This window comes from Mytilus edulis, chromosome 13, assembly GCF_963676685.1.
Source record: "Mytilus edulis chromosome 13, xbMytEdul2.2, whole genome shotgun sequence".
Classification (NCBI taxonomy): domain Eukaryota; kingdom Metazoa; phylum Mollusca; class Bivalvia; order Mytilida; family Mytilidae; genus Mytilus; species Mytilus edulis.
In genome coordinates this window covers 47,634,295-47,659,836 of record NC_092356.1, presented here as the reverse complement: position 1 = coordinate 47,659,836, position 25,542 = coordinate 47,634,295, and the positions used below count along the sequence as shown (strand labels likewise).

Genomic DNA, 25,542 nt, shown 5'->3' with positions numbered 1-25,542 from the left:
TTTACTTCTAAATTAATGTAAATCTGCAGAATTTTAGATGCATTTTTTTATTCTTTAGATCTTTACACAATCTATAGAAATAATTCAGTTCTGTGTCATTATTTTTTTTTTTTTATTAAAACAACCCCATGGTTTTTTTTGGAAAAAAAGTTTGTTTCCAGTTTTTGGAGAAAAAAATAATTTGTTTTTGATTCTGAGAAAAAAAAAAATGTTTGTTTCACCCTCAGCTGCCACTATATGTAATGCTAAAATTGAAAGAAAAAAATTGTTTTCGACTTGTCACGAAAAAAATAGATTGTTTTTAATATTAAAAATATATAATATAATATGATCAAGTGTCTGTTACTCTGGTTCCTTTATTGGACAGCACACCTCATAGTATACTAAAAATTTGTCCAGAAAAAAAAACCATAGCCCCCCCCCCCCCCCAGAAAATCAAATGGTTGCTGCCTTATGGTTTCTGAAAAGCTGCCAGATGCACTAAAAGTTACATCAAGATAAGTATAATGTTGGGTACTTTGGATGTACGTGTCTTTATATGAAAGCTGTGCATCTTTGATACGGCCAGATGTATTAAAAACTAGAGACTTTGTTTTTTTTAAATTAACTTCTAACCCCCAATTTTGACAATAGATTTCCAGCTTATTTAATGCATTCTATAAGCCTTTTTAGATTCAGAAAGCAGTACAAGATCGTCAGCATAAAGAAGACAATTTAATGAAACATTTGATAGCAATACTGGGTCGCAGATTTCATCTACCAAAGATTTAAAATCATTTATAAATATTAAAAAAAGCCTTGGGCTCAGATTATCTCCTTGTCTTACTTCAATATATGATCTAAAATCTGAAGTTAACATGTTTCGTGTTTTTATACATAGTATGTCATTAGAATACATACTTTTGATTATATTATAAAAATGAGTTCCTACTCCAATTTTACTAAGGTTATAAAACAGTCCTGTATGATTAACCGTATCAAAAGCTCTTTTAAAGTCAACAAAACATGTGTATAATGGTTTCCAACCTTTCCAAGAGTTTTTAAGACAAGAAGATGATCACTAGTCATTTTACCTTTAGAGAAACCAATTTGTTCTTGGGATATAATGCCATGCTTTCTAAATATTTTTCTAGTCTGTTATTTAATATTCTAGTAAACAACTTTCCAATATTATCATCGTGTAATGTGTTTTCGTACTATTAGAAGTGGGACATTTAAAGACGCATCGTATCCGTTTCTGATACCTTAACGTATCTGAATGTATCTATGGGTTATTGCTTAAAATTGACTATTTACGTGTTTAAGGATGTACTTAGGTGAGGTTTTTGAATTTGTGCTAAATGTTCGGACTTCTTGGTTTTTTTCCATACAATACAATGTAAAATATTTTGCCCCATAACACCCTTTTACTTTTTCATATTAGACTTAATAGCTCATGGAAGGTCATTTACCAAAATTTTAGAAGATTCCGAAAACAGGAAAAAGAGAACCGGGTACAAATAGAGAAATGTTGATGAAATTGATTTTGTTCTCTTATATTTTTTATATTTGAACAAAAAGTATTGCCTGCTCATTTATAACTTTTATCGGACTTTGCTGATAGTGAATGATTCAGTCACCATTTACTTGCAAATTCAAAGTACACGTATACATATTGTTAACGTCATAATAACTTTGTTTGTTTTATAATTCAACTTCACGCCTCAGTAGTTCTAATTATTTGAATATCGAGTGTTAATACATATACAAGTGTATAGATACATGATTGTTAAATGTTTGTAAATGTTGTCGTCTGTATTATAATAGACACTGTAAAAATATATCGTAGCAACATCACTTTTATGGCAATAAATGTAATAACTGGTATAATAAGTTAGGATTTGACATACAAGAAGCATGTATGTAAACACATATAATACATTTATTTATAAACGATTATCAAAAAACAATTTAGATATTAAAAATGAAAAAGACCAAAAATTTTCATCTCCCTTTCACTATGTTTTCCAACTGAAATGCCTATAGGCGTGTGATATTTTCAGAAAAGACGCTGAGTTAGTGACTTTAATGCACCCACCTAACACACAGCTGAATTTTTTATATGTTATAGTATGATGTCTGAACTTCCTTTTTTGGTCGTTCGTAGAAAAATCGTACGGTGCAACTTTTGTAAAAAATGAATTAAAATCGGGAAATAATTTCAATTCGAAAAATGACCAACAGTGTTGAAACGTGAAAAAAATAACATGTAGTTTTATTTTCTGTTGTCACAATGCAAAAATTATGTACGTTTAACATGTCAATGTATAAAAAAATACTTTTCAAAAATAAAAGAAGTAATTTTTGCGAAAAAAAAAAAATTTTTGTAAGATATTTTGAATTTTTTATAAAAATGGTGCCAATTTTTATATTTTTTCTCATTTCTTAGATATTTTCGGGTTGAAACCCAAATTAATGATGTGCGTATTATTCAAAAGTTCATTACTTGTTTAATACATATAGTTATCACTGTATTATTCTGGATTTTATACACTTTTACACACTCCCCCTTTTCAAACAAATTTCCGAAATCGCTTTCTCTGTTAATTTCCATCAATTTTAAGGGACCTAAACGTTTCGAAAAAGAGTATGAATAACCATGAAAGTATTTTTTTTGTACAAATATTACGCAAAGTATAAAAAAATTCAAAGGACCATAGAAGCTGAGATGTCAACGTTTTTTCTTGGTAGAAAATCAATATCTTATTATTCTAAGTCAATTTGCACTTACAAAAGGCAGAGATTATGAATAACTATTGAAAAATACTTCTTTCTCAATTGGATCAAAATGCACATTTTAGTTTTGCAACTAAAAGTACGCAAAAATGTGTCAAATCTGATATTTTCTCCATGAACTTGAACGTGAGATATGTCCACCTTTTAAATTTCCTACCGTTTTACCATCGCATATGGTAGACTTATTGATGGTGCAAATTTGGTCAGTATTTTAGAGGAAGCATAGTGTATGTGCTAGGGCCACGTCAAGAGCCTGTATGTTGACATGCTATAAATAATTTAATATACGGGTATATCTATTCATTCATTTTAAATAGGATTACGTGTTCTTAAATATTCTTCGAAGTTTTACTTGGTTCGAGCGTCACCGATGAGTCGTATGTAGACGAAACGCGTGTCTAACGTCAACAATCGATCACATGCCTGATATCTTTCAAATTGATTTGTTATTCATTATGGTGGTCGTTAGTTGCTTTTTATGATTTTTGCTTTGTTTGTAGTTTTGAGCATGAATCAAGCTTTTGGGTATCTAACTAAAATTGTTTTAGAACCTTTATAGCTTATTATACAGTGTTGGCTATTGCTTTTTGTTTTAGGCCATACGATAAGCTATAATTGTTTACCTTATTGTCCTTAAAGCATTTAGTCTCTGGTATACAGAGATCATAGTGTCCTTTTAATCATACTTATCAAAGGTACCGGGCTTATAATATGTTATCTTCAGGCTTCTTATTCTAAATACGGATTAACAATTTTACCTGACATTTCGTTGTATTCTAGACATGGAACAACTGTGTGCTGTTTACGAGTTGTATAACCAGTTGGAATTATGGTTGGCGATGCACCTTGTTTATTGTGCATGTATAGTTTTTTTTTATCGTTAAATATATGTACCTTTACCAGCAGTTCATGCTCTTACAGGTTCTTACAGCTCATCATCTATCTTTGTTTCTAAGAAAACTCTCTTTTAACGCTTTCGAAATCATCAATAGATGGCGGGTCTATCACAAATTATACAAAATTCATATTGACACGTATATCTGTGCTGCAAGAAAATTCTAAGGTGTCCGAAACCAAAAATTAGTATGTATAAGTATAACCAAGACGATTTGAGCAAGCTATATATCAGACTTCCAACCAAAAAGATTGCCATCGTGTCACGCCTACCACCAAGTGCATCATCATTCAAACCACATGTTCTGAAAGCTAGCAAACAAAGACATGGCGTCATAACAAACAAATACGGCAATATGTTTGCCTAAGTATTGATACGGATTACAAAAGTGGTCTTAATACGTCATACTTTCTTCTGGATTTGATAAATTTGTTCTTGTGAAAATAGATGCGTGATTAGGGAACGTGTGCATGTATTCAAAATCATTGTAAGCCTCTGTTACACAAAATTATGTCAGTAACAGCGAAGTATCAGGAATTGTTCCAGTAAAGCAAAAGCTTCACAGGCTCAGTTTTAAAATATGAATTTCGACTGTCTTATATTGTTAAAAATCACAAAATTGAAAATTGCATTAGTTGTAATAAATTAGATTTATTTCCTTTCTTTTAAAGAAATAGATTATTCACAGAAACTCCTCCAGAATGACAAAAAAAAAACAAAACAACTATATTTAGGTTTATATATAGCCGAACTAAATCCCGCAAATTCATATTAGTTGATAAATATCTATATATATCTAAGTTTTGAATACTGGTAAGAAGGTAATGCTTGCATTTTTAACTGCAAACCTTTTGACTGCACAAATGTAAGTGAAAATAAATGCAGTCGTAATAAACAAAATACGTTAAGAAATTTAAGTGTTTGTAAAGTATATAATACCAAATGTCAACATAAAGGTCACCGTGGGACCTAACTTTGGTTTGTAAATCACCGCATTCTAATTTTGCATCTGGGGTCAGTTTCACAACAAATCTTACGACTAATGCTGGTCGTAAGTCACGAATAGTTCAGTTTACTTATGATTAATCTTGTCTTAAGTTTTTTTGTGAAACCGACTTCTGTATCTGAAGTTTGGTATAAACCTTAGTTTTGCAGCTATATATTTCGCGGGCAGGATTCCATTATCATTAGATTCATTTCACAGTGACCTGATTTTAGTTTATGACCATCCCCTATTATATGATGTATATGCATACTTAGTTTAGAAAACCCAGGTTCAGCGGTTCAAATTAAAGATATGGACCGGACACAAACCGAACAAGAACGAATCAAACAATGGTTATAAACTTGACGGCTCAAATGTCAATGTCAAAATGAACTGATTTAATTTATGAAGAACCACGTGCCATCCCATAATACATTTCTGAACTAAGTGTGTTTAACATCAGTTCTATAGTTCAAAGCAATGCATTTTATATTTGAAATCATTGGTTTTTGGATGAACTGTATATCTGTATAAATGTATAAGTTATATTCAACTGATTTAATTCGACACGGGCCGCAAACAAGTGGGGACTGACGGACGGACAGACTTAAAATGTGATTCATATATCCTCTTGAACTTTGCTTGTGGTATTATTAAACATGTAAGATGGTAATTTCCGATCTTGACACTGTTTGTAGGCTGTTAACAAACAGGAGACTATTGTGACAAAGACGTCTACTTTTTACTCTCTATATTGCGTTGTTTTCTCTTCCTTTTACTCGTCCAACTGACAAATATTTCATCATATTTTTTTTTAATTTGCATGGCACACCATCAATTATAATAAATATTAACACATTTAAGGTCAAATATTTGTTATTTACGTCGTTTTTGTAGAAAGTACCGTTTTACCTATAGCAGAGTGAAAACGTCAAAATGACGTCAATTATCGCCAAACCATGAACGAAATGCAACTAAGAATCAGAGAGACGTTATCACGGTATCGTGTAAAGTAAAATTTGAATTAAGTATATTACCAGCTGCTTCAAATAAGACAATAATACTACAAAAGTGTTATTCTTTCAATTTTTTTATGAATGACTTTTGACCCCAATTTAAAAAAAAAATGCACCATATTTCACTATTACGACCGGGAAAAATGGAATCTACACATGTTTTCCTTTCGAATGATATATAATATAGCTGTGTGTTAGATAGGTGCATTAAAAATATTTTTTAGGTCTGAATGTCACTCGCCTACTATTCTCGATTGCTTCATATATTTAAACGATAATCAATTGATACGTTTAGCTACATCAACGTATCAGATACATATACGATACGTCAGTTAATGTCCCACTTCTAATAACAACTTTTACTGCTTACGGTTTTCACTGTTGAGTTTTTTCAGGTGTTTACACAAATTTAAAAAGCATGTCCTGTAGATTGATTTTAGGCATTCAGTTTTTTTTGTTAAGGCTTACTATGATTTTTTTAATGTTTCCGATAACTTTGAAATTTTTGTATGTAAAACAAAACGGCGTCATATGTTTTCGTATGAAATAAAAATTGGATCAGTACACAGACAGAAAATGACTATAAAATCCGGAAATTAATATTTTCTAAAGTCGTGGTTCTGGTGATCGCTTTAATCATAAAAAAGGTTATTTAGTACTTTTCAGTACTAAAAATTACTAGTAAATAGATTTAGGTTGGTGTTTTATGTGCTGAAATTATTAGATTTTTATTAATTTCAGATTGGCACCTAGTTTGTACAAAATACATTATTTTTTCTAAAATAAAATGCAGTTTTCAAAATCTAGGATTAAATATAAAAAGTTAAGACTGTATTCATTTTCATGTATCAAAGATGTATAAAAAGAATCGTCGATAAAACATTGAATAATTAGGTTTTGAACAACCATTTCATATAAGAACCCTGTTAATTTTAACTTACCGATATGTAATCAAAACGACAAAAAAAACCCCCAAAAAAGACATGACAGTCACATGTCTTGAAGATCAGATGTCTGAAAGGCAAAAAACATATCTGGACTTTATTCTGATCCTTCAGATTTTTTCCACAACTATTCTAGTGATGAATATTTTTGACATTAAATAAAAATGGCTAAATAGGTCAGTTTTTTTAAATTTTGATTAACGTCTTTAAAAAGCGACGTTGAATATGTTTTAAAATTGTCAAGTTGTAGTGGTGTTATTGTTCTAAATAAAGAAAGCGAAAAACACGTCACAATCTACGAGTATGCAGTTGAAACTGACGAAATGTGACTGATACAAAAACAAATGACATACGAAAACATATAACACGACAAATTAATACTAATTATTGCAATCCCCCTGTAATTACTAGGTTCTGATGTGTCACCTGACTTATGTTTAGGAGAAAAAACTTTTACACCAAATTTTAGGAAAAATTCCACAAGTTAGGACATTATTAAATATTTTCAAAAAGGGGTTGAGAAAAATGTAGAAAACCATATTTTAACATTTCATTTGATATTTGGTCAAATCCGCAGGCTTTTTTAAATTTTTTTAAAGATTTCAGTGCATCAAGAACCTCTTTTTCAGGTATTTTAAAATCTAGTTCATTAAATTGCTTACATTTCTCTGCTTCAGCTAACAATTTATTTAGATCCTGTTTTTTTTTATATTTTTAGCAGTATTTAATTCCCTAAAATAGTTCAACCATTCTTCGGCTGATATGTTGTCTTGCAATTGTACTCTAGAATCTCCACCATGATTTATTCAGAAGTTTCCTGTAAGCTTTTGGATTGTTATCTTTTAAAGTATCAAGCTGATTGACTAAATTTTGTCTATAGAGACGTATTGTGTTTTTTCTAGATTTTCTATAATGCTTTAAAACACTAAAATAAGATGATCTAATATATGGATCTTTATTATATTTTTTAAATAAATTTTCTTTATCAATGAGAAGCTTTTTTTAGGACTGATAGAGATAGATTTTCCCAATTAGGTTTTTTTCTTTTTCTTGTTAGATTTTTTTAAACTATGATGTTTCTTTCTTAGACTTTTGTTTGCCACATCATATATTGCCTGATTAAAGTTATTAATTAAAGAATTGATTCCTGATTCTGTTTGATTAACATGTAATTTCATAAAATTGGACAGATCATTCCGAATTTCTGATGAAGACAACTCATTTTGGAATTCCGCAGAAGATTTATCTGTCCATATGTATAAAGGCGGAAGAGGTTCAAGAGGGCAACCACCATGTTTACAATCATTTTCTACAGAGTATTTTACATTTAACATCATAGATATTTGACAATGGTCAGACATTGTTCCAATAAAATCATGTACATGAAAAAATGAAATATATTTTACTAAATATTCAGATACAATGAAATAATCTATGACTCTACTACCATTAGGTTGATGTGAGGTGTACTGTCCAAAAGTATCTCCAAATGTTCTACCATTTAGAATTCTTAATTTATCTTGAATACATAATCAATCAAATATGTCCTCCTTTGAGAAAGTATATTATCTTGACTACTTCTAGAGGGTATATCTAACTCAGGGCTGTATGAATTAAAAAGGGGTGTGTGATTTGAACTATCGCCCTGAATTAGGTCAGGTTCATCTCCAGTCCTGGCGTTAAAATATAATATCCCCATCTTGTGAGTGTTTAGAAATATCTTTCTCAATTAGTGAAAGAATGTCAGCATCTAATTGGTGACTATAAGTTGATTCCGCTTGTGAGTCATATAGGAAACATAGGAAATATGTCTTGATATTCCAAAAAAGTATTTATCTAATTTTAACCAGATGAAATCACTGGTTTCATGTTCAAGAAATTTCACCCCTTTTCGAATATCTTTTTTTTTTTATATAAATAGATAATACTCCTGATCGCTTTCTACTTCTTGGAGATCTAGGCCTTATTAAGTTAATCAGTCAAATTCAGGTCCTTTGAGGCAATTTTGCACATTAGACAGAATATATCCTTATCAGAGACCAGACTAACAAACTCAGGGTCTTCAAACTTAATAAAATCTTGCGATTTATACCCATTGATATTCCAACTAGCAATATGAAGTGATGTTTTTTCCATTTAATCTTTCTTATATTTAAATATTTCTTTTACCAAAAAAAAAGAGAATTAGTTAGTAGATTATCGCTGTAACTAAGTTTTTGTTGAAAATTAAAGTCAATCCAATATAGTGTGAACATTAAAATGAGATAACAAAAAAATAATTGTAAAATCTGCATTTTATTTTGTCAATGAATAAATGAAAGATTGATTTCTTAGTTAGAAAATTTCTTTTTCTTTCTTTTCTATCATGTCTATCTTTCTTTTGTTTACCAATTAAATATCTAGAATGGAAATCACCACTGAATTCAGTTTTACATAAACAAGATAAACATGCTATTGAAATAAAATAAAAGAATGTCTAACAATACAAAATTTTCTATAACCTCAATAAAAACCACCAGCAAAGACTTTAACTGTACTACATGTACAGATTCATATATTTAAGTCAAGCAATCTTACTATTGGTATATGTATTAGTATTCTTATTTGTACATGTATATAAAATAAGTGTAGGCTGAAGGAGTACTTCACCGTTGAATAAATATATACCTGACAAGTATGTCATTTTAACATAAAGTGTAAAGGTAGTACTTAATGATAAACATACCTATGAAAATACTTTTTGAAGTTTTTGAAATTAAAACTAGAGTACAATTTAACAAGTGCAAGTCAACCATGAAATATTTACTTTAAAGATGAACTTTTCCTTTCTTTTTATCCTACTTGTTTAATGGATTGATGTTCATCATACTGATTAATTTCTTTTTGTTTTTTGTTCTTTCCTTACTAGCAGAAATTTTGACTAAAATAATAATTGGCAGATTTAACGAATTGCAACATAATATTAATTAAAGTATGTCACCATTAATTTTCTTTTAAAAAGTTACATGCATGTTGTATTACATTTTAAGCATTTCTTGACAAAAACAAAAATAAAAAGGATAAGGAGACTAGCCTGCATATAGAAAAATTAAAAAAAAAATTTGAACATTAATGTAATTCTTTATAACTGCACAAATGCTATGAAATTTAGCTACAATGTACACTTTATTCGCTTCACATCCTTCATGTATTGTTATTATATCCTAGTAGCCACGTCTTCTTCTGGTGTTAAATTGGCGAGTTGAACCATAATTATCGTACGGATTTCTGTAACTACCATTTCCACCATTTTGAGAATTATATCAAGAGTACTGTCTGTTTTGATCTGAGTATTGTCTGTTTGGATCTGAGTACTGTCTGTTTTGATCTGAGTATTGTCTGTTTTGATCTGAGTATTGTCTGTTTTGATCCGAGTAATTTCTTTTGTGATCTGAGTATTGTCTGTTTGTGTCTGAGTACTTTCTGTTTGTGTTTGAGTACATTCTGGTTGCATATGAGTACTCTCTGTTTTGATAAGAGTACCTAGAATTGTACTGACGAGTTCTATCCCTTACATGACTTTCATATTTTTTTTGAAAGGATTTTGAATGCATAAGGTTTCGTGCACTATTGATTTGATGATAAATCGCAGGTGGAAGATAGGTCCGCTGCTGTATGCCCTGAGGTAATTGGTGCCCTCAGGTAATCTTGGTAATAGTGCCCATATGCGTAGAAATAACATGATCTAAAAATAGAATAAACTAAAAATACATTATTCTACTTTCTATTTAGACTGACAATACACAAGACTGGTTTAATAAAGGTTACCTCAGGTAATCTGTTGTGTTAAGGAAGCTGGTTCAATAAAGTCCACACGAAACTTATGTATGAAGAATGGTTTAATAAAAGTGACTTTGATATTAAACATTTTATTTATTAAGATTAGAAAAGGATTGAGCAACAAGCACATTATATAAAAGCGCTAACTCCATATTACATGTACAAGATATAATTCAAGTATCAACAACTGTATTTAAAATAATGTAATATAATGAAACAATCATGCTACTTATGAGCACACACGAGCAAATATGATGTGTTTACAGTGCTACTTACTAAATGTAAAGTATATTTAAAAATATAGGCAATTACTCATCATTTATTCAAGTACCTTGAAGCATGCAAATAGCCTTTTAAGGTCATTATGAATTTATGTTGAAGTGGAGGGGAAAAATTAAAAAAAAAGGAAATTTCAAACAAAACGTTTAGTGTCTCTGATGAATTTCTGAACAGATTTGAAAATAGCAATATTAATATCACATGTTAATAATCTGTTTCCAAAAAGTACTAATTCAATATTTATGTCAACATTATCAGCAATAGAGTAAATGGAATCAAATAGGATCTGTATTACACCATTGTACTTAGGGCAAATTGGTTGTCTTCAACAGGGTGATTACAATTTGTACAAAAAGTGTTGTCGGATAAGAACTGATAACACAAATGAGATTTTAGGTTGGTAGCATTGTTTCTGAGTTGACAATGACTTGTATTAAGCATCCGTATCCCATAGTTGAAAGGTTAATATGTATCATCAGTCCAATACAACATTTCCCATCCTTTTCTTAAAATACCCAAACTTTGGGGGGGGGGGGGGGGGGGGTTAACTCATAGAAAGACTATTCCAAAGTCTAATAGTGGAAGGAATACAACTATTTAAAAAGAACTAGTTCTAGCAAGATGTGGGTGAAAAGCGTACTTTTTATTCCTCATAGTATTAGGGGTTTGTCTGGGAAGATATGACTTGACTTTTTGGAATTTTGGATCCTCAATGCTCTTCAACTTTGTACTTGTTTGGCTTTATAAATATTTTGATATGAGCGTCACTGATGAGTCTTATGTAGACGAAACGCGCGTCTGGCGTACTGAATTATAATCCTGGTACCTTTGATAACTATTGACTAACTGATATAAATATGCAGGTGGCATCCCATTTAATATTTAATAGAATAGTATAAGCTTATGTTTATTACGTCTATTATTCAGAGTTTCTAAACCTAACGCACATCTGGCGTATAAAATGTTTAACCTGGTACCTTTTTTGGCTATTATTCGTGTGTTTCTCTGTCCTATATTTTTTCCATTTATTTGTATTGTAGTCATGTCATGTAATGTTGTCATTTTAATGTTATAATTAACATGGCCATTAAAGCGGGAGGTTTGGCATGCCACAAACCAGGTTCAACCCACCATCTCTGTTCTTAAAATTCCCTGTACCAAGTTAGGAAAATGGCCATTGTTATATCATAGTTCGTTTCTGTGTGTGTTACATTTTAAAGTTGTGTTTCTGTTGTGTTGTATTTTTCTTATATTTGATGCGTTTACCCCAGTTTTAGTTTGCAAGCTGGATTCGTTTTTCCTCTATCGATTTATGACTTTCGAAAAGCGGTATACTACTGTTGTCATTATTCAATATAAAGTTTTTGTCTTGAGGAATTACATCGTAATCCTGTAATAGTTCTAGCAGCTTCTATTTGAATATTTTGAAGACACTCAGACTTATGCTGCAGGGATCAATTACCCCCAAAGAAAACATCATCATTCTCTTATATGGGTCTTATAAAAGCATTATAAATATATATAAGTGAACTCCTATCTCATAAATGTTTAACTTGACAATAAACTAATAATAAATACTAGGATTAATTTTGTATTCACGCCAGACGTGCGTTTCGTCAGACATCAGTTACGTTCGAATCCAAAAAAGTTAAATTGGCCTAATACAGTACGAAATTGAATAGCATTTAGAACCTAAATTCCTAAATATTTTGCCAAATACATCTAAGGTAATCTATTCCTAACGAAGCACAGATAAACGAGAGCATGTTTTTTTTATAAATAATATCGATATGTGTGTTCTATGAACCTCATGACTGAAATGTTGTCCCAAGTTGACATTGCATATCTATTTTCTCAATCTCTTCGCCATGATAAAGTTGACCTCGTGTAATCTATTGTGTTTGAAGACTGGTTTGATAAAGGTGACCTCAGGTAACCTGTAGTGTATCACGACTGGTTGAAAGAAGGGAAAATCACGTAATCTGTAGTGTATGAAGTCTAGTTTAATAAAGCCTTTATGTAATATGTTGTGCATATACAATTGGTTTAATAGAGTCCTCAGGTACTAATAACCAGTCTTAAAAACAATATGTAGTGTTATGAGATTTGTTTTATGCAGGTGACCTCAGGTAATCTGTCTATGAAGACTCTTTTTTTTATAAAGGTGACCTCAGGTAATCTGTTGTGTATGAAAACTGGTTTATAATAATACTTAATTCCAAAAGCAAGTACAGCTTATAGGATATCGTTCATTTTTTGACAAATTAATTATACATGCACCATATTAAATAAACAGACATATAATAATAAAATGTGAACTACATTGAGATACATTAAATTACTTGTATACAATACAATTTCAAGTATAACGCAGAGTATGAAATTCATAAAATTATTAAAAGTTAGCAGCGTAGTTTTTCTCTAATTTTAAGTTATTTAATATTCTGTACAGATAATAATTGTATCAATTTATAAGTAGAGGGGTGTCTCCAATAATATTGTTTGATATATGTATATATATTGATATATATTGTTTAATAAAGGTGACCTCAGGTAATCTGTAGTGTATTGAGATTTGTTTCATTAAGGTGACCTCAGGTAATCTGTCTATGAAGACTAGTTAAATAAAGGTGACCTCAGGTTATCTCTGTATGCAGCATGGTTTAATAAAGGTGACCCCAGGTAATCTGTTGTGAATGAAAACTGGTTTAATGAAGGTGACCTCAGATAATCTGTAGTGTATTGAGATTTGTTTTATTCAGGTGATCTCAGGTAATCTGTCTATGAAGACTAGTTAAATAAAGATGACCTCAGGTTATCTCTGTATGCAGCCTGGTTTAATAAAAGTGACCTCAGGTAATGTGTGGTGAATGTAGGCTTGTTTAATAAAGGTGACCTCAGGTAATCTGTGTACGCAGACTGGTTTAACAAAGATGACCTCAGGTAATATGTTCTGTATGAAGACTAGTTAAATTAAAAACCAATTGTTCAGAGAACAATTGAAGGTCTTTCCACTCTTTACAATTTATTTTGATATGAAAATATTAGAATTCGGTTTAAAATGTAATTTCCAGTGTCAAATGAAAGGTAATACTTAGCTGATTCCAAAAATATTTGGTTTCTATATACTTTTTAATGGAATAAGTCCCAAAAGAGCTACTTCCGGTTTACAAAGGTCACTTCCGGTTTGGTTTTTTAAGTCATTTTGTTTGTAACCTTAGGTAGCAATAAACAGTTAGGAAAAAATACTAAAGTTTGCCCTTATGAATTTTACCATCCCCTTTTCATTGCTTTCTTGCAATATCAAGCTTACTGTTTGTGTCATATATGGGCATATGTATGTAATCAGAATCTTCCATAGATTTTATATCCAGTATATAAAATGGTAAAATATAATTTCTTTTTGGTGTATCCATGGCAACAATCTGCATTTATTTGTTATAAAATATTGCAAAAAGGGGGGAAAGATGTCACATATTTCCCAAAAATTTGGCTAAAAGTAGAATTTCAATCGCTTGAAGTAATACCTTTTCTGAAACTGTGTACATATATCATTCAGCAAATCCAATGAAAATCATATGTCTTTCGTCTCATTTTTTTGTAAAATTGCGTCAAAAACTTCGTGTAGAAAAAGAGTGTTTGTAAACAGTACATTAATTTCTGGACCGATGGCCGGTCTAGCTATGAAAATACGGATTGTCAAACAGAAAACAGCCCATAAAACATGTAAAAAAAAATCTTGATGCACTTATAAACCATCTTTGAAGGCTAAATTAGCACTCATCTGTCTAAAAATGAATTTTATTACACAATAACTTTCCTATTTGAAAAATCCACCGGGGCCAAAATGCGAAACTAAACTCCTAACTGTGTATTGCTACCTTAATAGTATATATTTTTTTCAAATTTTCCCTTTTAGCTTATTTTCTGAGTTCTGCTAGCTAATACGAGTAAAATGGCCTTTTATTTTTGAAAATTGGTTGAGTAATGAATATTTTATGAAGGTTAGCAGTTGACACTGAAACGCGACAAAAACTGATTTTAAAGAAAGGTGCCAAGTCAAATTGAAAATCTTGTTTCTACCTCAATATTTAGCCAAATCTTAAAAACTGTACCTCTTTTGTCAGTTTTTAATGTTGAATATCTTAATAAGATCTCTGATGATGCAACATTTTATAAAATTTAGCAATTTCAAGCATAAAAATGTTAATCTTTATGCTTATTGCATACCAAAGACTTGATTAAAAAACTTGGTGATAGGGAATCAATTTCTTACATCTGATTTAACTATACATTTAATATATGCCAAAATGTAACATGAAATCTTGATAAAAACAATAATTTGATATATTCGCAAGAAAAAAACCAACGCGTTCAATACTTAGGCTACTACATGCAGCCCAATCCATCAGAAGCAAGAGTTAAGCCGATAGAGTACAAATATAAGCCTTGTGTCAAAATGTCTAATTTTGGTTGCTAAGGACTGTAAACAATAAAATTGACATATATTGTCATTCTTAAACACTTAATTTACTCAGAAGGTGATTTAGAATCTAAATATCAATAGATTTGTGGCATGAAAAGTCTTAAATTATACAATTCTGAGCTTGGTAAGTATGCCATAAGGTAGCAATAAACAGTTAGGAAAAAATACTAAAGTTTGCCCTTATGAATTTTACCATCCCCTTTTCATTGCTTTCTTGCAATATCAAGCTTACTGTTTGTGTCATATATGGGCATATGTATGTAATCAGAATCTTCCATAGATTTTATATCCAGTATATAAAATGGTAAAATATAATTTCTTTTTGGTGTATCCATGGCAACAATCTGCATTTATTTGTTATAAAATATTGCAAAAAGGGGGGGAAAGATGTCACATATTTCCCAAAAATTTGGCTAAAAGTAGAATTTCAATCGCTTGAAGTAATACCTTTTCTGAAACTGTGTACATATATCATTCAGCAAATCCAATGAAAATCATATGTCTTTCGTCTCATTTTTTTGTAAAATTGCGTCAAAAACTTCGTGTAGAAAAAGAGTGTTTGTAAACAGTACATTAATTTCTGGACCGATGGCCGGTCTAGCTATGAAAATACGGATTGTCAAACAGAAAACAGCCCATAAAACATGTAAAAAAAAATCTTGATGCACTTATAAACCATCTTTGAGGGCTAAATTAGCACTCATCTGTCTAAAAATGAATTTTATTACACAATAACTTTCCTATTTGAAAAATCCACCGGGGCCAAAATGCGAAACTAAACTCCTAACTGTGTATTGCTACCTTAAGCACAGAGTCATATGGCTTTATGGTGTATAGAAATGAATATGAAGCAAAGGTCAAAATCTATAACGTCCAATTAACCTATGACCTTGACCTCAATTTCAAGGTCATTGACCAAGTACTTCAAATCAAAAGACCCTAGGTCTCTGCAATGTATAGTTTATAAATTATATCACTTTACGCATGATTCTAGATATAATAGGGGTGAAAACTCCCATTTATTGGCTACGTATCCTTTCAACCCACATTAATAATTTACAACATGTCGCAACTAACAATTTAGTAAAAAAAATTGTCGATATGTTAAATAGTTTTTGAAAATAAGTGAAAATAAGCCAAAATCAAAATTTAGAATATGACCTTGACCTTTGACCTTATTTTCATTATTTCGGACAAAGGATCTTAAATCAAAAGACCCTAGGTCTCTATCACTTATGCTTTACCAGTTATAAATGCATATTCTTATATCAAACATAAAAAGGGGAAAACTCTCATATGGAATCTATATACGGCTTTGGTCAAAATAAAACAGAACATCCTGAGGATATAACAAGCAATTAGGAAAAGTAAATTCGTCGGTTTCTAATACGGTTGCGAAGCCTTAGAGATAACAAGAAAAACAGTATTTGGGGAGATAACTCTTATATGGAAAAATATTCAGTTAAGCAGAGTTGGTTTCAAAAGCGTATAAACTGTTCGATATCATATTCCAAAAATCTAAGCGACATCTTGTGAAACAAAAAAACAGCAAAGGAAAAAAAATTAGGCGGAAGAAAAAACAAATTATAATCCAAGTTTTTCCACCAGTTAATATCTATTTTGATATTAAAATATTAAAAATCAGTCTAAAATGTCAGTTCATATGGCTTTATGATGTATAGATATGAATTTAAAGCAAAGGTCAAAATCTATAACGTCAAATTAACCTATGACCTTGACCTAAATTTCAAGGTCACAAACTGATGATCTCAAATCAAAAGACCCTAGGTCTCTAATATGTATGGTAAATAAGTTATATCACTTTAAACATAATTTTAGATATGATAGGGCCGAAAATTCCCATTCATTGTCTACGCACCCTTTCAACTAAAATTATTAAGTTACGACATGTCGCAACTAACAATTTAGTCAAAATAATTTGTCGATATCTTATAAGGTTAATGAAAATGAGTGAAAATAAGCCAAATTCAAAAATAAGAATATGACCTTGACCTTTGACCTTGACCTAATTTTCATTTTTTTGGACCAAGGACCTCAAATCAAAAGATCCTAAGTTTCTATCACTTATGGTTTACAAGATAGAAATGCATGTCACTAATATCAAATGCATAAGGGGAAATAACTCTCATATGGAGTGTTCATATCGCTTCGGTCAAAATAGGACAAATCATGCGAAGGATATAACGAGCAATTTTGTAAAATAAATTTGTCGTAATCTTTTACGGTTGCGAAGTAGTCTTGGACACAAGGTAAACAGTGTTTGGGGAGATAACTTATACAAAGAAAAGTATTCGGTTACGCAGGGTAAATTTCAAAAGCGCATAAACTGTTTGATATCATATACCAAATATCTAAGCGACATATTGAGAAACAAATGTTTATCGCAAAAACAAAATTTGGCGGAAGAAAAAAAATTACCAGAAGAAAAACAATAGGTCTTTCCACAGAAAAGTGGAAAGACCTAATAATAATAATCAGAAGAAATCCAATAGGTCTTTCCACGGAAAAGTGGAAAGACCTAATTAAGGTGACCTCAGGTAATCTGTAATGTATGAAAACTCGTTGAATACAAATAAGATCAGGTAATCTGAAGTGTATGAAGTCTGGCTTAATAAGCCCTATTGTAACCTGTTGTGAATGAAAAATAGTTTTATAAATTTCTCAGGTAATCTGTCACATTTATGTAACAAGTTGCCTTACACACAGATTATCTGAGGTCACCTTTATCAAACTAATCTCCATGCACAACCGATAGCTTAAGGTTACCTTTATTAAACCATTCTTCTTACTTAAAAGAGGGACGAAAGATACCAGAGGGACAGTCAAACTCATCAATCGAAAATAAACTGACAACACCATGGCTAAAAATGAAAAAAGACAAACAGACAAACAATAGTACACATGACACAACATAGAAAAATAAAAAATAAGCAACATCCCAAGAACTAGGGGTGTTCTCAGGTGCTCCGGAAGGGTAAGCAGATCCTGCTCCACATGTGGCACCCGTTGTCTTGCTTAAGTGATAACAATTCCGGTAAATCGTCTTGTAGGGCACATTCATGAAAGGGAAGGGATCGTAGTTACGACGTAAGACACATATCCGATATGTGAAATGGTTATTCCATAACGGTCAACCAACTCGTGATGGCGTCCGTAAAATTTACGAAGGAATGATTTCAACTTCACCATTTGGAACTCTTGGTTTTATAGCTTCAATGTGAACAGCAACTCTCTATCCAGAAAGTCAGGATAAGAAATGCAAGCACGGGAATATTATCGTCTCAATTGGGAGATACATACCCCGCATGCAGGTGCTGCTGAAATGTTGCTACTTAAAAATGGAAAATTCACAATTGGAAAGCTGAAATCTCTTTTGTCGTAAAGTTTTGTTTTCAACCGACCCTCATTGTCAATTTCTAGATATTAATCACGATATGAGGCCAACTTAACTGTATCTGTAGTATCCTTTATCTCTAGTTCGATGGGATAAATGCGTTCAACATAGTCACAAATTATGAATTATTTAGTGAAAGAACATCATCTTTATAGCGGAAAGTAGAGTTAAAGGATATTGCTCACTTCTTATTTTTATTCCTAAGAAAGTCATGTATGAAGTCAGCCTCATAATCATAAAGAAACAAGTCGACAAGAAGAGGGGCACAATTTGTTCCCATCGAAATACCGACATTCTGTTGAAAAACATTTCCTCCGAACGTAACAAATATGTTGTCAATCAAAAAATCAAGCATCTTGATAATGTCAGATTCAGAGAACTTTCTGTTTGAATCAGAGTGATCCTTTACGAAGTGGGATTTATCCCTCTCTAAGACAAGATACTTGTTTCTACGTTGGCCATTCTTTTTTATGAAACAAAGCAATACCAACTCTTTCAATTTGTCTTTCAGTTTGGAATGTGGAATACTTGTGTAAAGTGAAGAAAAGTCAAATGTTTAAATACTATTACAAGATGAAAGAGATTAGATTGTATGTACTCTAAAAAATCTTTAGAATTTTTAAGTATCACATCTGCTTCACGCCACCTCTAGAATAGGCTGTTTCAAAATAACTTTGAAGCCCGTCTTTGATTGTTGATAAAATAGATGTTAATAATTTAGAAAGAGATTTCGATGAGCACTTGGAAGACCCAGCAATATACCGTTGTTTGTAAGGACTCCTACGTAATATAAGTATCCAATACAGTGATGGAAGATCCAGTTCTTCATCTTTGGTTGCAATTCCAGAGGAACATAGAATAAACCTATGGTTATCCAGGATTTCCACTTTGGTAAGTGTCGTCAGGGTATATAAGTGAATTGTCAATACCTAATTCGTTTATCAAGCAGTTAATGTATTGCGTTTTACTCACAAAAACGATGTTGTTTGGGGCTTTAGCTGCGGGGACAACATCATATTTGTCATGGTGGTAAGTGTTTTGCATCATTTGGGTCTTTAAAAGATTGACATAGCATGGACATTAAAAGACCCATTCAGTTTCTTAATTCTGATTTGTATCAACTACTTCACTGCCTTAATCGATTCTGAAAGAGTGTAAACGTCTTCCAATTGATGGATTTGGGCTCACGATATTTCGGAACTTTTGATAACACATTTCGTTACTTAGGTTGCGTGAGGACTTGACTAAAGGTAACCTTTATTTATCTATTCTTTATAGACAGATTACCTGAGATCACCTTTATAAAACAACTCTGAATATACTACAGATTACATTATTAAAACAGTTGTCATTCAAAACAGATTACATAAGGGGTTAACTAAACCAGTCTTCATACACTTCACATCTTCATTCAACGAGTCGTCATACACTGCAGGTTACCTAAGGTTACCTTTATAAAATCAGTTTTCATACACGAGAAGGGCTCTAAGGGGCAAAATTGGCCCCACTTCAGAATCTATTGATATTTCCTTCAATTGATATCTATGATATGGAGCTTATAAAACACCAAACATTTTATAGTTATCTCTTACCGTTTTCTTATTATGACGTCATAGAAATGGTATGCCGACTAAGCTAAAATATCAGCTTTTTACGTATGTTATCCTTTTTTTTTATGTATTGTGTACTTTTTACAAAAAATTACACCTTAAATAATCAACATGAATACATTATTACTAGTGAAACATTGTATTAATACAATGAAGAATAAAATTGATATAAAAACTATTTAATATCAGTAATATAGTTGCTATGGTTACAACAAAATTAACATTCGTTCAATGTATGACTAAATTAGAGGAAATCTACAGTTATTGTTTGTGTTTTTTTTTTTACCTTGAATTACCAAAAATTAGTTTGTGTGTACTTTTATGTACTCTGCTGATAAAGTTCACAATTTCATAAACTATACATTTCAAGAATTACTCAACCTTATTAAAACTAAAATATTGTAAGCACATTTTATTTATCTTTAGAAACTTTTCACGTGCTTCATATCAAACTAAAAATATAATGCGTAACATCCCGATCAACAAAACTGTTACTAGACTTTGATTCTGATTTTTTAAGCAACAGTTATAAATATAGGTATTATGTTATCAATAATAATTATGCCAGTTTGGTGTGACAAATCAGTGTTCGAATTTACCAGTTAAACTATTGCAATAAATGTCTTCCCTTCTATATTCGTCATCTCGGCATACTGGTACCCTGATATCGACATACGTCAGTTTCCCTCTCAACAATGACATACAAAACAAAAATGTCATTATACTATATGCCTATATGTCCAAGTAATTGTCCAGTAAAATACAAATGCTTAATATGTTTACTCCTCCGATTCACTGTCACTATCATCAATTACTTCCGGCTGGTTAGCATCATGGACATAGTCCTTCCATTGCTTTGCTTGATTTCCTTTGCAACTTTGATGACGGTAAAAACTCAGAAACCATATGGCTGACAAAATATGACTACAAGTACCAAAGATTCGAGCACCGGCCTTGCAAGTACAGTACCAAGCTTTTATGCAGCAGGCATCATATGTAATCCATAGATTATGCGTTTTGCTGCTTGTATGTCTGCTTGCCATTCTAACCCTAATAAGTTGATGTCCCTGTTGCATGACTTCATAGTATTCGTCACTTTCTAAATGTTCCTCAGTATAACTCTATTATAGTTTAACCTGGTATACACCGAGCGTTATGTCCCTGATGTCCTCCTCCGACAGTTTCGGAAAATCTTCAACTGAATCGTTGCCATCTATTTTTTGCCACCTACCACTTCTTGAATGTAAGTTTTCATTTGATACCCGTTCCATTTTTCTTCTTTGACATGTGAAGCATGTTTGCACCTAAGAGAAGGTCATCAGTTTTATTACCAGCATTAAATGGTGGTCTATACTTATTACAGATGGCACTGACAAAACGTGTATATTCACCAGTATACGGTATAAGTGAATTTGGTAATACTTTGTCAAACAATCGCCACTGCTTGATTCTACCATTAACGGACTCAACAACCCAGTGGACCTTTGTTACTAGACGTGTTGTGTTACCGTCTTCAACCGAAAGTTGCTTTTCGTAACTTTTGATAAAGCTTGACATTTTTGTTTGAATATCAAATTCTTCTAAGAGGTCGATAATGTCTCGAAATCCCCGATCAACCACTACAACATCATCTTCATCAAACCATTCCTTGATTTTCTCAAAGTTATTTTTGAAAATTGACCTTAAAATTTTGGCATCATTGTTTTTGCTGTTAAAAAGGTAGGGTCCAATCACACTGACAATGTATCCTGTAGTTGTGACAAACATCATTGGCTTAATCAGGTTCCGAAATTTGTGCATGCTGTATGTACTACGTTGAAATTTAAATTGTCCACTCTTTTGTATGTAAATATATGTACCATCAATTACGAGTATGGCAGTTGTGTTTGTGATATCTCCAAATAATGTTTGTGCCAAGGGACGAGTGTGGTTTTGTATAACACTTTCTTGGGATACATGATCAAATCCTAAATATTTTGGTACAAAGTGCTGTTTAACTGCATCTCTTGCGGATGAAATAGCTTTCCTGATAGAATCTTTGCTTATATTAAACAAAGTTGCTAGTATTTTATTAGACATCCCCGAACGAAGTTTGGTCAAAAATATACCAATGCATGTTCTCATGCTTCGTAATCGGGTATCTCTTATAGTTGAGTTTGGAATGTGAGAACATAAAGTCTTCAAAATCAGTTATTGTTAAGCCAGTCAGATTTCGAAAGTCTGTGTCATTTACAGAAGAAGATTTATCAAAATCAATTCTAGCGTTTTATTTTATTAATGCATGTTCTCTAATTGTATCTATCAACTCAAGTAGTCCGCTACGATTGAAGTCAGAAACAGTATACACACTAGTTATGTCTTCGTTAGCTTCTTTTGTAAAACCTTCAATACATAAATGACGAGGACCGTGATCCGGCAGGAATAATTATTTCTTTTCCAAAAATGTGTTAAATCGTGCTTCTTGGGGAACAACCATAAGTTTTGGACCACGCTTTTTGCAAAGACAACATTGTGCATGACCTTTAATTGTTGAAGATATCGGAAGCGATATTGATAAAAGAGAACTTAATTTTGCTCTTTTAGGTGCGGATGGTGGCATAAAATCAGGATCATTTGCATTTGTATCAGTTGTAAGAACAGTTGGTGTATTTACTTGTGCTTGCCCTTCTCTGTAGTATTTCCGTCGACAAGTATCACCGATAACGTCGTCATCATTAGGTAAAACAAGGAAATTCTTACTGAGAAAATTGCGCAGATTTGTATTTGTTTCTCCACACAAAGGTCTTCTTTTTTCGGGTTTTGTTCTTTTTTCACACAATATACATTTAGAATCTTTTCGTCCCCTTCTTATGTTATCTATTCTGAAACATAAGAGGGTACAATTAATATTTGGTACATTCAATTGCAAAATCTATTCAACTCCTAAACAATTTCATTGCAATCTTTTTTTGGCAAATATATATGTGTTAACTGTATTTCAAAATCTTACGTTAGCATGCACTGTAAAAACGGTGTTTAGATCCTAAACACAATTCTTAGCACAGCGTTTGAGCACTTTTTTTACATGTTTATATCTAAACGTGTATCAGTACAATGTGTTTAGGGTTGTGTTTAGAATCGTGTTTAGCTTTCATAAACGTGTTTAATTATTTCTATACACTTTCATTTTTAAACGTGTTTAAATTCACGTCATATTTAAATATTATGTGCTTACTGAAAAATGTGTTTAGAAATTAAACACAATCCTAAACACGTTTAGATCTAAACATGTATCACAAGTGTTAAAATTCTAAGCACGATTTTTACAGTGTGTGATAATTAAAAGTTAATTGTAAAGAAGGGAATAGATATAACCATGTTTATGAATATAGGCGAAATGTATTTTACATGTACAATGTGGTGTGCAGAATAGCCATATCAAATGTGGCGGCGAATGAATAAGACAGCAAACCATGCAACTACAGATAATACCAGAACATTTTCGACATCAGACAAGCCCAGCATCATAATGAATGTTCAACTAAAATTGTTTTTTTAAGAAACAGTCATGTTGTTTGATGTTTGTTATTCACATAAGACATTATTTTGATCAAACATAACAATTTATTGTTAAGATGAAACTTGTCTTCCACTCTTCTTAATAGCGTAGATTATGCAAGTCAGTGCATCAAAACTTCCATAAGATTTTCCATAGTAGAAATAATATTCTAAGTTGCCAAATTCATTTCTGTGTTTGGTTATATGAATATTAAATGAATATATTGATGTTAACATCCAGTGGCAATTATTTCAAACATAATCAGACTATAACATAATGTAGTCCATATTTTGTAATTTTACTTCTGGATGCTGCGCATGAATAAATAATTTTAAATCTGGTTTTGCAATGCTTTTAATTGAACTATGAATCTTCTGCACTCAGTATAAAAAAATCGACTGCATTGGCGGATCTCCCCTTTTTTGGACGATCAATGCATTTGAGTGGGTACATATAGTTGGAACCCCTCCTTTGTCATGGGTTGGGATCCCCCTTTTCAAATGGCTGGATCCGCCTCTTGACTGCATGAAATTATATAGATACTCACTCACTCATTTCTACAAGGAAATTGTCATGTAATAATTTAGGTCCACTGTCTGCAGTATCCATTTATGTCTAAAACATTAAAAAAATACGTCTTAATGTATATTGGTGCATGTTGATTTTGTTTCTCTTTTTTATATCTATCACGAAAGTCAACAGACGGAACTTTCCTGTTAGCACATATACCATTTCTTCATGGGTAAAACACATGCAAAACTGTCAATAATGATAGTACATGTAGCTAAGAATTAAGAATTAACAAAGTTGGGGTATATACTTGCATTTATCTTTTTTTCAGTTATTGTTTTTTGTTGTAAAGGTGTCTTTAATTATTTATAAATGATCATGTGATTTAAAACGACAAATGTAAAAATTTACGAAATGATGAAAAAAAAAATTGGACCTGATGAGACTCGAACGTAAAATATTTTGTCAGTTGCGTAGCGTGTAGGCGATGTAAACCACATGGACACACGAATGTCTGACGTAAATAAGTCATATTTATCATTTTGATTCATAAATTTATTTTGTTTTTATTTCTTTACTTCTTATTTACGATTCAACTTTATAACAATGATATGACCATTTCATTGTTGTTGATTATGTCATGGTTTAAATTATGTTTGTTTTACCAAACAGCGGTCAGTGCAAAATGGAAACTGAATTTTCGTCTGCTGTGCCGTGGAATCTATACAAGTTTTGTAATTTGTATTCCGTCTGATTTATTTTTGAATAACTTTGAAGCAATGAAAAGAAAAAAAAATCATATAGATTTAAAATTTTGTTTTCATTTCGCTTTTTCGTAAGAGATAATAATGATTAATATGAAAAGACGGAAGAACTTTAAACGTGACAAGTTCATGATGTAGTTAAGCATAACTTACCTTTCACGGAGTACGAATTCCACCATTTTCAAAAATGATCACATCTTTTAAATTATATCAAGTTCTTTCAATTCTGTCTGTTAATACCAAGTATTTAATGAATGATACGCTTATTTCTATTCCGCTATAAAAAGTTTCTCAACAACAGCACCAGTAAAATTCCGTGCGTCAGTTCCGTAATAACTTACAATAAATATAGACGGCAAGGGCTAGGCTTAACTTGAGAGGCTATGTTATACTTTAATATGAAGAAAAACACTTTGTAATTTACTTTCTATAGCCAAACTTTATTGTTATCAACCATTGACAAAAAAAAAACATGTTAAAAAATACATATATGTTCCTGATCAACC

At 31.5% G+C, this 25,542-nt stretch overlaps 1 pseudogene; it reads right to left on the bottom strand.

The window, feature by feature from the left end:
* Positions 1-21,475: 21,475 nt before the first annotated feature.
* On the bottom strand, positions 21,476-25,215 carry LOC139500363 (uncharacterized; annotated as a pseudogene).
* Positions 25,216-25,542: the final 327 nt, after the last annotated feature.